Genomic DNA, 11,928 nt, shown 5'->3' with positions numbered 1-11,928 from the left:
AATGTAGCTTCATATTATTTTGCATTGCTGTTAGATGTATTGTTGGGATTTGCAGTCCTCTATAGCTGATGCTATTATTCTGCGCTGCTCAATAATGTATTGCTGGGATATATATAGTCTTCTATAGTTGGTGGTATTCTGTATTGCTATGTGTAGTGTTCTTGTAGGGTCCCATAAATGTACTCCGCATGTGGCTATGTTGTCTTGTCTGACAGTCTACAGTCTTGAGTTATACTGGAACTTAAAGATTGAAGGTGAACCTCTTTCCCATTGTGAACCACCAACAACTTTAGTCCTACCTTCCTGTTTGGTCCTTGACCGGACTTTACCCGCTACCTATTCTGCATTGCTGTACTACTGGGATGTATAGTCTTCTATAGTTGGTGGTATTCTGTATTGCTGTATATTGTATTGTTGGTATTTGTAGTCCTCTATAGATGGTAATATTCTGCATTGCTGTACTACTGGGATGTATAGTCTTCTATAGTTGGTGGTATTCTGCATTGCTGTATATTGTATTGCTGGGATTTGTAGTCCTCTATGGTTTGTGGTATTCTGCATTGCTGTGTAATGTATTGCTGAGATTAGTTCCTTTACAAGTTGCAGCTACTGGAACTTAAAGATTGAAGGTGAACCTCTTTCCCATTGTGAACCACCAACAACTTTAGTCCTACCTTCCTGTTTGGTCCTTGACCGGACTTTACCCGCTACCTCACAGTGGCCAGCAATTGCATGATGCTCTAGGGCAGTGGTGGCGAACCTAGGGCACGCGGGGCCCCCTCTGCTGGCACGGGAGTCCAGGTTCAGGAACCCCAAATGGAAATGGATCCGACTGACCCGGATCGCCTCGGTATGCGATCCGGGCTGGTCGCAATCAGGCAGCATAAACCTCTTGTATTGTATTTTTCTTCTAAGATTTAAGCACATAATTAGTTCAGATAGTCGTATAAAGTGTTTTCTGAAAGAAATCATCCGTATTCAGGTCTAATTGCAGGGTTGGCACTTTGAGACACATATGTTGGTTTAGTGATCCAGTTTGGGCACTCTGGCTCAAAAAGGTTTGCCATCACTGCTCTAGGGCAACCTTGCTCTTAAAAGCCAGCTTACACTTACTGCACTTAGCTCCGAAGCACCGTACGTCTCACTCACTAGTTTGGATGTGATACTGCCACTGTGATTTCCCTTTTCCATGGTGTATTTGTTTGTCTATATACTGCCTCCAGACCCGTTTTTTGTACTCTTACAAAACTCAGGATTCTTTTTCTATTTGCGGGCTGGCTAGGCCAAATCTAGGTCTACTATTTGAAGGAGATGTATAATAGATAACATATGTCTGTTGTGAACCTATGCGTTTTGTGTGATTATCTGTATTATGAAAACTCTAAAATAAAGAATAAAAAAAAAAAAAAAGAGCCCAAAGACCATACGATTATTGCTTGAAAAACGAATGCGATTGGGTTTTCATACGATAATCTGCCAGTTGATGGGAAGTCAATGATCACAATTACTGTACAACTGGCTGAATTCCGTCAATCGGGTAGGCTGGAAAACTTTTATCGAACGGAACGAAAAATCGATGGATTAGTGGCGTTTCTATACGGAAAAAAAAAAAATCACAACAAGAACACTGCACATGCGCAAACGAAAATCCGTTCCGTCAATCGACTAAATTCATATTAAAGTCTTGCTAACTAGCGATAATTGAAAGCAACATTGGTCTGTGCATGACGGGCTATCTGAGTTTAAAATCGAAAGAGGGTTCTTGGCAGCAACGAAGATTTCCGATTAAAAATGTAAGGTGTATGGACAGCTTAAATTGGTCCTCATACGTATGCTTGTAAAATAGGGACTTTAGGTTATAAGCTCCTTGAGGGCAGGTACTGATGTGAATGTACACCATGTAAAATGCTGCGTAAATTGTTAGCGCCATATAAATATCTGTAAAAAATAGTGTGCGCCTGTGACACTGAAAAGAAACTACAGTACCCAAAATTGTCCATAGGTGGGGCTTTAAAAGCCTTTACAGCTCATGAGTTTAGGCCCCATTCACATTCATTTTTCAATGGAGGTCAACGCAAGGCAACCCCAAAATGAATGGGTGTGAATGGGACCAGATCATACCACTTCGTTCCATTGCAGTGCACTGAAGCATTGAAGTAGAGCATTTTTTCAGCGCAACATAACAGAATAAGTCAAAAACTGGGAAAAAATGCAAAACAACGGGAACGGGAAAAAAAAAAAATACAGACGTTTGTCCAATCAGGACAGGTAATTAAAACAAAGGTTTGCAAGAAAAAAAAAAAATGGCCATGCAACTGAAAGAAAGTTGAAATCGCAAGAAAACGGACCTCGATTGATTTACATTTTAGGTCCAATTTTGGTGTGAACGAGGGCTTTTTTTTAAAACAATGCTTTTTATTATTTTATCAAGTTAGCAAAACGTTACAAACATTTCCCACACAGAGGGAAAAACCCGGGTAACATACCCAGTGACATAAAAAAAAAAAACCACAACAAAAGAAACCAAAGAAAAAAAGAACAGTCTTAATTAGTTCACAGTCTCAGTACACAGATGCATTACAATCTCAATACATGCATAGTAAATGCAGGGCATCACATCATTATACAATGAATATGGGGCGCCATTAGAGGAACCTGGACCTCCTGGTCCTATACTAGGGCACGAAGTACCATTATGCAGGATCCGTTGTTGTAGCAGTAGAGGAGAGCCATGGTCTCCAGATATGTTCAAAACGGTCTGGGCTACCCCTCTGCGCATAGGTAAGCTTATACAGCGGTAGTGACTGATTGACCAGTTTTTTCCAGCAACCCAGGGAGGGGGGCGCGGGCCCGGCACATACCAAAAGGATGGCCTTCTTAGCGTAGAACAAAAGTATCCGGATGAGGGTCTGGGCACTAGCATCCAACATCAGTTTACCGAAAAGACCCAATAAACAGAAAGTGGGATTGCATATATTGGGGAAACCCAAGCCAGTCTCCATAAAAGCGGTGATCTCTGACCAGTACGAACGGATATGTGGACAAGACCAAAAGGAGTGGAAAAAAATCTGCCCTTTGACCGCAGCGCTTAAAGCACCGCGGGGTGGGGCGGAGACCTAATGTATGTAGAAGGGATGGAGTATAATAGACCTGATAAAAAAAGTTTCACTTGTAAAATGCTATCTCTAGAAGCGATTACAGAAGACATGTATGTGTTTTAAAAATCACTCCAATCGTCCCCATCTAGGTCTGGGAGAAGGGCCTGCCATTTTGCTTTGCGTTTTTTAAACCTGGACGACCTAGTTGCCATAAGTTCGGCATAATAAGTCGATGCCAGTTTAATGGAAGTATCTCTACGTAGCATCACTTCCAGTGGAGACTGCATTGGGAGAAACGAAGTCGACCCAAATTGGGCGCGAACTGCATGTGATAATTCAAGGTATGCTAAGAGAGCAGCAGGAGGGAGCTGTAGCTCTTCCCTGAGTTGTGGAAAGGTAAGCATCTCTCCGTTCCTAAATATATGAGAGGGATTTAACGCCCTTCGAGGAACAGAAGGCAGCCGATGGGAGGCGCTGCAGTTCCGGGAAGGAAGGATGCCCCATAGAGGCGAGTGTGGAGAGTGGGACCAAGCTTCCACAGACAGCCATCTAATGATATATTTCAGGATACGAAGAGTCACGTAAATACGGGAACCAGACTCCTCTGTAGATGACATTTTGGAGGTATTCAAAAGAGGTGAGTATGGTCGCCTCCGTTGCCGTGCAGGTGTTGCCCACCTGGGGGAGAAGCCAATCATGGATCACAACCAACTGGGTGGCCAAATAGTACACATGAAAATTAGGGAAGGCCAAACCTGCCTGGGAACGCGGAAGCTGCAACACCTCCAGGGCCACACGAGGAGTACAGCCCTGCCACAAAAATGTTGTACAGAGGTAGTCTATTTACGTAAATATTTCAGTGGGATGCAACATGGAGAAGACGTCATAACATATAACAGTTTAGGTAAAAAGATCATCTTAATAATATTGACTCTTCCTAGAAGGTCTAAGGGTAAGTCCTTCCATTGGTTCAGTTTCAGTTGAAGGGACTCAATCACTGGCATTAAATTATTTTTAAGATATGAGGAGAGCGGGAGCTGTATCTTAACACCCAAATAGTTAAATTAGTGAACCACTGCTAGGGAAGATGTGGGATGGACATGCCTCAACGTGTTATCATCCAAGGGGCACACAGACTTGCTCCAATTAACTTTAAAGCCTGAGTAGCTCCCAAATATTTCTAACAATTGAAGCAAGTGAGCCAAGGAGTCATTGGGATCAGACAAGTAAATCAGAGTGTCATCCTCATATAGTGAAACCCGTTCCTCCAGGCCACGTACCTTCAGGCCACATATTGACTCAGAATCCCTTATCATGGCCGCCAATGGCTCAATGGCTAAAGCAAAGAGGATGGGTGAAAGAGGACAACCCTGTCTAGTCCCCCTAGATATTTTAAAGGGAGAGGGAATATCCTTATTGACCCTTAACCTAGCAAGTGGGGAGTTGTAGAGAATCCTAACCCAATGTATTATACGAGGACCAAACCCAAAGAGGTGTAGCGTCTTCAACAAATAAGGCCATTCTACACTGTCAAATGCCTTATGCGTATCCAGAGATATCAAGGCCCTACCCTCCACTGTGTGATGGAAGGATTGTAAATAATCTACGAATATTCATTCTGGCTGAGCGTCCCGGCATAAAACCCGCCTGATCACTGTTGATCAAAGACAAGATATGCCTATTAATACGCATTGCCAGTATTTTTTATAGAATCTTGGCATCAACATTGATCAGGGAGATAGGCCGATACGAGTCACATTTAGTGGGGTCCTTACCGGGCTTCAAAATCAGAATTATAAGAGCCTCACGCATTTACGGGGGGAGAATGCCCTCTTCAAGAAAAAACCTCCAGAAGGTGCGGACCCAACTCCGGTCTATAAACAAGAGTACCACTCTATCGGAAGCCCATCAAGGCACGGGGTTTTCTTGGTAGGGAATTGGGAAAGCGCTGTTTCTATGTCCTCAATAGTGAGGGGGGAGTCTAGCTAAGGGGCATTGAAGTAGGGTTATATTCAGGTCTCATAAAATATGCAAGAAGTCTACCCGCCTTGATGCCAAATTCAAATACTTTCTGCTGGTTACACGTTCTTTTTTTGTACCCTCCAAGAGGATCAAGTCATTCCCCCGTTTTTTTGTCCATCCAGGCCCTATAGGCTTCAGTGGAGGGGTCCAGAAACATAGGCAGCTTCTGCGCCACACACAGCCTGCTCAAGGGATTCTGCTTTAAGTCTGAGGGCAGCACCCGCAGCGGCCATAAAAGACCCCCTGAGTGTAGGTTTAAAGGCTTCCCATTTAAGGGAAGAAGAAGGCACAGAGGCGTTATCTTCCCAGTAATGGCCTATAGTCTGTGTGCAGGCATCTGCTACCAATGTCTCAGACAACCAGGCTGAATTCATCCTCCATACTCGCATGGAAAAGGAATTGCCCCAGCAGAGTTCAAGTGACAAGGGAGCATGATCTGAAATACCTCTTGGAAGGTAGCCTATAGCATGTTACTAAGGAAGTACAGTAGGAGTACCAAACGCCAAGTCTATTCTAGAGAGAGTCCTGTGTGTAGCAGAATGATATGAGTGGACACTGGAATCCGGATACTTCCATTGCCAGAGATCAATAAGCCCAAAGCTATTAATTCAAGTAGAGAAACCAGGATATGGGCGACCCGTGCCTCCCATTCTATCCTCCGCCAGGTTAGGGACAGAGTTATACCCTAATCAGAACAAAGCCAACTCGGCAGGGGCGCAACCAGTCTGATCAGGACCCGTACTAAATAACCCAGGTCCTCACCAGAAGGGTGCAAAATAGTCGCTCACTCCCTGTGAGGAGAAATAAAAGGACAACCAAATGGAGGGACAGAGTTCGTCCACATAAAACTGTGAGAAATCCAGTAAGCCATATACATTAGTAACAAAAGCAGGACATGCAATTAAGGCAATCTGCAGGGCGCACAGTGCAGAACCTGGTAAGTTATACTCACTGTTCAGCGATCATCATTGCGGCAGCGTCTGCGTTGAGGGATACCTTTACCATCCAGCCAGTTGGACACTTCAATAGGAGTAGAGAAAAAGTGATTTGTACCACCAGACGCCACTCGCAGTTTAGCAGGATACATCATGGCGTAGGAAACACCTTCCTGACGGAGGCGTTTTTTAATTCCCAGGAATGATGACCTCTGGCGCTGCACTTCCGCAGAAAAATCAGGAAAGATGAAAACCCGGCCGCCATTGTAGAAAAGTTCCCCAGCAGCACGAGAGGCCCGAAGCACTGCGACCTTAAGGCTGGGTTCACACCTGGGCGTATTGAATATGCGTGTTTTTACCGCGATTCGCGGTAAAAAAAACACGCGACAAATGCCTGTTTCGAGGGCTACTTGGCTGTATCCCAATGGAAACGCGAGACCAAAACGCCCCAAAGAAGTACATGTACTTCTTTGGGCGTAGGCCGTTTTGTATCGCGTTCGGACGGGCGGAAATACGGCAAGGTGTGAACCAGACCCATTGAATACAATGGGATTTAGATGTTAGAGCGTTTTGAAGAGCGTTCGTCGAACGCGCTACAAAACGTTCAGGTGTGAACCAGGCCTTACTCTAAAGCTGAGAAGCTTAGCAATCAGTGGTCTGGGCGATGATCCAGGAGGGGGTGCAGAAGGAGGAGTGCGGTGCGCTCTCTCAATAGCAAACGCAGCAGACGGAGCAAAATCAGGAAAAACTTCACGGAGCCAATATTGCAGGAACAATTCAGGAGTAGAACCTTCCGATTTTTCAGGGAATCCCACAAAATGGAGGTTATTGCGTCTAGAGCGATTCTCCAGATCATCCAACTTAGCTTTGCAAGCTGTAAGCTCCTTTTGCAGCACAGAGGTATCTCTAGTAAGTGGAGAGACAGTGTTCTCTAAGACGGGAATTCTGACCTCTGTTTCGGTAACCCTTACCCGCAGGCCCTGTGCTTTAGAAATGAGAGATCAACATGTACCCCTTCAATTTGTGAAGCAATGGTCGTTTTACAGCCTTGGATTGCCTCCATTAGTTGTAAAAGAGTAGGCTCGGCAGTGTCGGTCGCAGCTGCGGGCGGGACCCCATCCCCATGGCGGGATTGTCTGAAGGAGAGGGAGCAGAGCAGGCCCGGGGGTGTTTGGGGGGGTGTGCGAGCCATGCACCACAGTTCCCTGATGTGGAGCCATCCCTGACCCCTTCTGTGTTCCCTGCTTACTTGATTCAGTGCGACTAGGGACCGGAGGCTTCGACCGCCATCTTGGAACCTCTGGAATCTTGCCAGCCTCTCCGTCTGGGATGGATCGGAGGCGCTGGGAGGCAAAAACGGCTGGGAGTGAGCGATCAGGATGGCTGTAGGAGAATCGTGGGACCGGAGCAGCGGAATTAGCGTCCGTCCATGTCGGCAGTCAGGCCAGGCCCCCCCGTGAACGAGCGATATTAATGAACACTAGATGACAGCCCCGGAATTACTGCTGTCACTCCAGAATGCAGAATATGTATGGTGCAATTGTAGCTTTGTACTTGTGTTTGTCTATGGGTGCACGTGAGGCCTTTATTTATTTATATATATATAACAACAGAAATGTTTTAAATTTGTTTTTACTAAAAAAAATAAAAAAATGTTTTAACTTATTTATTCCTTAAGTTTATTGCTATTGAAAGGAGGCTGATATTAAACAGCACAGTGCAGGTGACAGGTTCTCTTTAGTGAGACATCAAGGCACTAATCTCTTCTGCTAGGAAACCGGCACCAATACTGTAAAGAATCTAACTGGGAGATTGCTCACATGCAGGTGTTGCCACGGGCAAAGTACTACAGAGAAAGGGCCGATATATCATTGATGTAGTTGACCGATAAGTGCAGAAAAAAAAAAAACTTGTCTCGTCAGTCCACAACATGGCTGTAGAAATGAGCACATTTCTGGCTGACTATTTTTTTGTAGTTACAGTTTCTTCAATGGGATAAAATGCTGGGGAATGTGTATGTATAGAAGAGATGTACTGTATGTTTGTTTTTTTGCCTTGCCCTTGACATACTTTGAAGGCCTGATGAATAGGCAACAAAATGCTAGGCCTCTACCTGTGAACTCTTTGCCAGCTCTGATGCAATCCTACCAAAGAGCCATTAATCCTGCCACTCCCTGACTTGTGATGACAGGACTCTTGGCAGTGTTCTTACAACTGATAATCACACACTAGAGATCGTGCCTCTGTGTCTTAATGACGCCGGATGCATTTCAGCTGTTTAACATTTGGTTGCTGGAATTATTTCAAACATTCCTTCCTGAGACTTTAAAGTCTTTTTCCTGTTGTGCACAGCGGCATCCTGCTAAAATCTTCATACAAAACACCTTCTAAGAGGCACAGTCTTATTCTAGATGAGCCATTTAACATTCACTTCTGTATTACATGTACAGCCTATAGGAGAAAGTAATATCTGGTGCAGTTTCCAAGTAAGCATGCTACATCCCCAATTGTGACGTAAAGCTAACTGCATTACACCCCCACTTACTGGCCTCCCACTCTCCTCTCTAAAGACTCCCCATCCCTATTGTTTTTTTAAACGCCTATATACATACCTTGAGTCCTGCAGTCTTCTGCCCAATTCTGTGACATGTGGTGCTTACATAACATGGAAGCACCTGCCTGTCCAGGGGTAATGTGATGACTTACCTTCAGGGGTGCTTGTCCATGACAGCCTAAGCTCACAAGAACATGGTCAGAATTCAATCTGGAAGAGGACTATTGCCGCATTTACGGACTGGCGAGTCTGTGGGGGGCAGTGCTGGTAAGGTGGTGAGTATAGCAGTGAAAGAAAGCCTTTATATTTTTTAGGGATGCAGTACTCACACATGAAAATGCCTCGATACTAAGCGCAGATACCGGCACTTTAAATTTTCTTAATGGATTTGGCTGCAGTAAGGTCCAGGGCTTGCTGGGGACCTTACGGCAGCGGATTACACCGCCGGTCCGGCCGCAGATCTCCCTCTGGCACAGGCCTGGTTAAACCCCGCACAGCTGCATATTTTATTGCTCCTTATCAAGGCAATCGTGTGAACAGGCCCTTAAAGCAACTCGGTCACCACAGAGCCACCCTGTAAAAGAACCTACTGAATACAAGTCTTTCCATTGGGCAGTTCCAGGAATCAATGCTATCTGACACTTCCTCCTGATGGGAAGGTAAGCATTAGGGATACACCGATACCCTGCACCAAACCCTGGTGAGATCCCGCATCTGCCCTGGTGAGATCCTGTACGCAGCCCTGGTGAACAACAGAGTATGTAGCTTCATATTATTCTGCACTGCTATATAATGTATTGCTGTATAATGCTATATAATGTATGGCTGGAATTTGTAGTCCTCTATAGCTGGTGATACTCTGCATTGCTGTATAGTGTATGCCAGGGATTTGTAGTCCTCTACAGCTGGTGGTATTCTGCACAGCTGTATAATGTATTGCTGGGATTTGTAGTCTCTCTACAGCCTGGAGCCAGTGACAGAACTACCAGAGGCTTAGCGGTTGCAGCTCTGTTTTCACCTCCTTCATTGCCATGGCATATTGCATAAGTCACTGGCCATCTTAAACAGAGAAAAATCATGACATATAGAATATGTCCTTGGCAGTCAAAGAAGAGCTAGGGCCTATAAAGAAATTATGAAGGACAAAAGAAAAAAACACCTTTAAAGCAAACATCAAATGCCACTGAAATGTTTGTACTCCAGGCTCCTAACCAATAGAAAACAGAATCCACTTGGTCAACAGAACACAGCGCCCTGAAACTCTCATATATATGCAAATAGTGACTCAGATCTCCTCCCTGTCTATGGCCTTCCCCACACCTCCTGGAAGTCAATACTGGCCTGTGTGCCTGCTCATCACAAGTGCAGACCAATAGTGAAGTCCAGGAAAGTTTAATGTCACTGGACCAAAACACGACTTTGGGATCTGAAACTGCTATTGGCATAATAGAGTGGCCACGTTTTCGAGCTGCTGAGGCTGCAAGCGGTGTATAAGCAAGCAGGTCTAGCTAAGATAATCCAGTGTCACCAATAGGTTCTGCACCAGAGTGTGGATGGCCAGGGTGAGTCTGAAGAAGTTACGCAGTGGCCCACTGAAATTCAATGATTTCTCCATCTGCTGACTGGATTGGACAAATGATCATTTTACAGCTACAGATTGCCTATAAGACAGTAATGACTAACCACTGTTCTCCCATATTCTGCTGCCTAGACTTTTTATTCTTATCTACACGTCAACTAAATTCTAGGTGTCCAGATGTAAAAATACTGTTGCACTTGGGAAGCACTAGAACATTTCTCAGCACATACACAAAAATTACTTCATGCCATAGCTTCATCTGAGTTCCTCATTAGGAACAAGGCTCAGTAAAGATTGGATTATGGGAACTCTTTACTCCATCTGTGCCGTGGGCTCAACTGACATGTGACCTCAACCACTGATCTCCAAAGGATTAAAAGGGTACAACTTTCTCATGTCCTCTTGACAGTGAGCTGACACTGGGGTAAGCAGACTCTTTAGAAAGCCACAGGGACAATTTAGAGGATTAAAACTTTCTATAACAGGAAAGATTTAAGGAAGCTATCAGAGGTTTACATTATAATTATGTTTATAACCACAGACCCACCTGAAAAAATTAAGAACCATCAGAGGTGTACATCACAATGTTTATAACCACTTAAGAAATGCACAACAAATGCCACATGCCTTTAGCATTAGGCAGTTGCCAAACGAGTCAAAAATATAACTGCCAACAAAAAAATAATTCAGGAGCAAACACATGGTCATTAAGGGGCTGAAGAAATAGAAAAACGAGCTATTCCAATAACCAGAGTACAAAGCGAATCAACAAAGAGACTCAGATTTCTGTATCACATGCAACCAGATTTGCTGGTACCCCCATATCAGAGGGCTTTATATTCTTGAACAGGGCTGGATGCTCAATTTCCCCAGTGTTACCCTTTTGAATTTATATATATATATATATATCTACACATCAATTAAATATATATATTACACACATATACATGCATACACAGGGCTTGAAAAATATTAGGGTGTCTCACCAGTCAAAAATGTCACCACTCAGCATGACCGGACTATAGTCTTGCAATTTATTTTAACATTTTTTGGGACAGATAGAGCTTTCTTTTGGTGGTATATTCACAACCCGGGGGGAAGGGGGGGGTATTTTTTACTATATAACAAAAAAAGTACTGTAAACTTTAAAAAAAAAAAAGTTTCCCTACGTTATGTTATAAAACAGGGGCAGCCAAACTCCGGCCCTCCAGCTGTGGTGGAACTACAAGTCCCACGAAGCATTGCTAGACTCTGACAGCCACAGACATGACTCCCAGAGACAGAGGCATGGTGGGATTTGTAGTGACATCACAGCTGGAGGGCCAGAGTTTGACTACCCCTGTTATAAAAGATCTATTCTTACCCATATTTTTGGTAAAACACAAAAGTCGGGGTCATGTGTAAATAGACACCAAACATATCAAGCCTTAAAATTGCGTGCGCCCGCAAAAAACGACCACACTGAAAATTGGCCATAGGCGACGCATAAAGCGCTTTTACCGCTCATCAGTTTAGTGTGATCAGTAATTAATGGCCCTAAAATGATTTCCTTAACTCCATTAGCAGTGATATGTAACAACATGTGCGGCACAATAGGCGCAATCGTTGTTTTCACACATATGTGTATGTGGGGGGCCGAGGACTTAAAACATTTTTTTTTTTAATGCTGCTTTATTTTTTTTGTATGATTCTTTCATTTTTGTATTTTTTACACAACTTTATTGCTATCACATGGGGGGG

At 44.1% G+C, this 11,928-nt stretch overlaps 1 protein-coding gene and 1 long non-coding RNA gene across 4 annotated transcripts in view; one reads left to right on the top strand and one right to left on the bottom strand.

Moving 5' to 3' along the window:
* LOC108799849 overlaps positions 1 to 5,323 on the top strand; it is a 14,768-nt gene extending 9,445 nt beyond the window's left edge. The window contains exons 2-3 of the long non-coding RNA XR_001942055.1: positions 745 to 751; positions 5,312 to 5,323. This is a non-coding gene — a long non-coding RNA (uncharacterized LOC108799849). The remainder of the gene's footprint in view (positions 1 to 744; positions 752 to 5,311) is intronic.
* Positions 1 to 11,928, bottom strand: part of NCK1 (NCK adaptor protein 1) — a 116,092-nt gene that overhangs the window by 9,072 nt on the left and 95,092 nt on the right. The window lies entirely within an intron of this gene.

This window comes from Nanorana parkeri, unplaced genomic scaffold (genome assembly GCF_000935625.1).
Source record: "Nanorana parkeri isolate BGI_ZX_2015 unplaced genomic scaffold, ASM93562v1 scaffold1835, whole genome shotgun sequence".
Lineage (NCBI taxonomy): Eukaryota > Metazoa > Chordata > Amphibia > Anura > Dicroglossidae > Nanorana > Nanorana parkeri.
The sequence above is the reverse complement of the archived record's forward strand: the minus strand, read 5'-3'. Positions and strand labels throughout refer to the sequence as shown.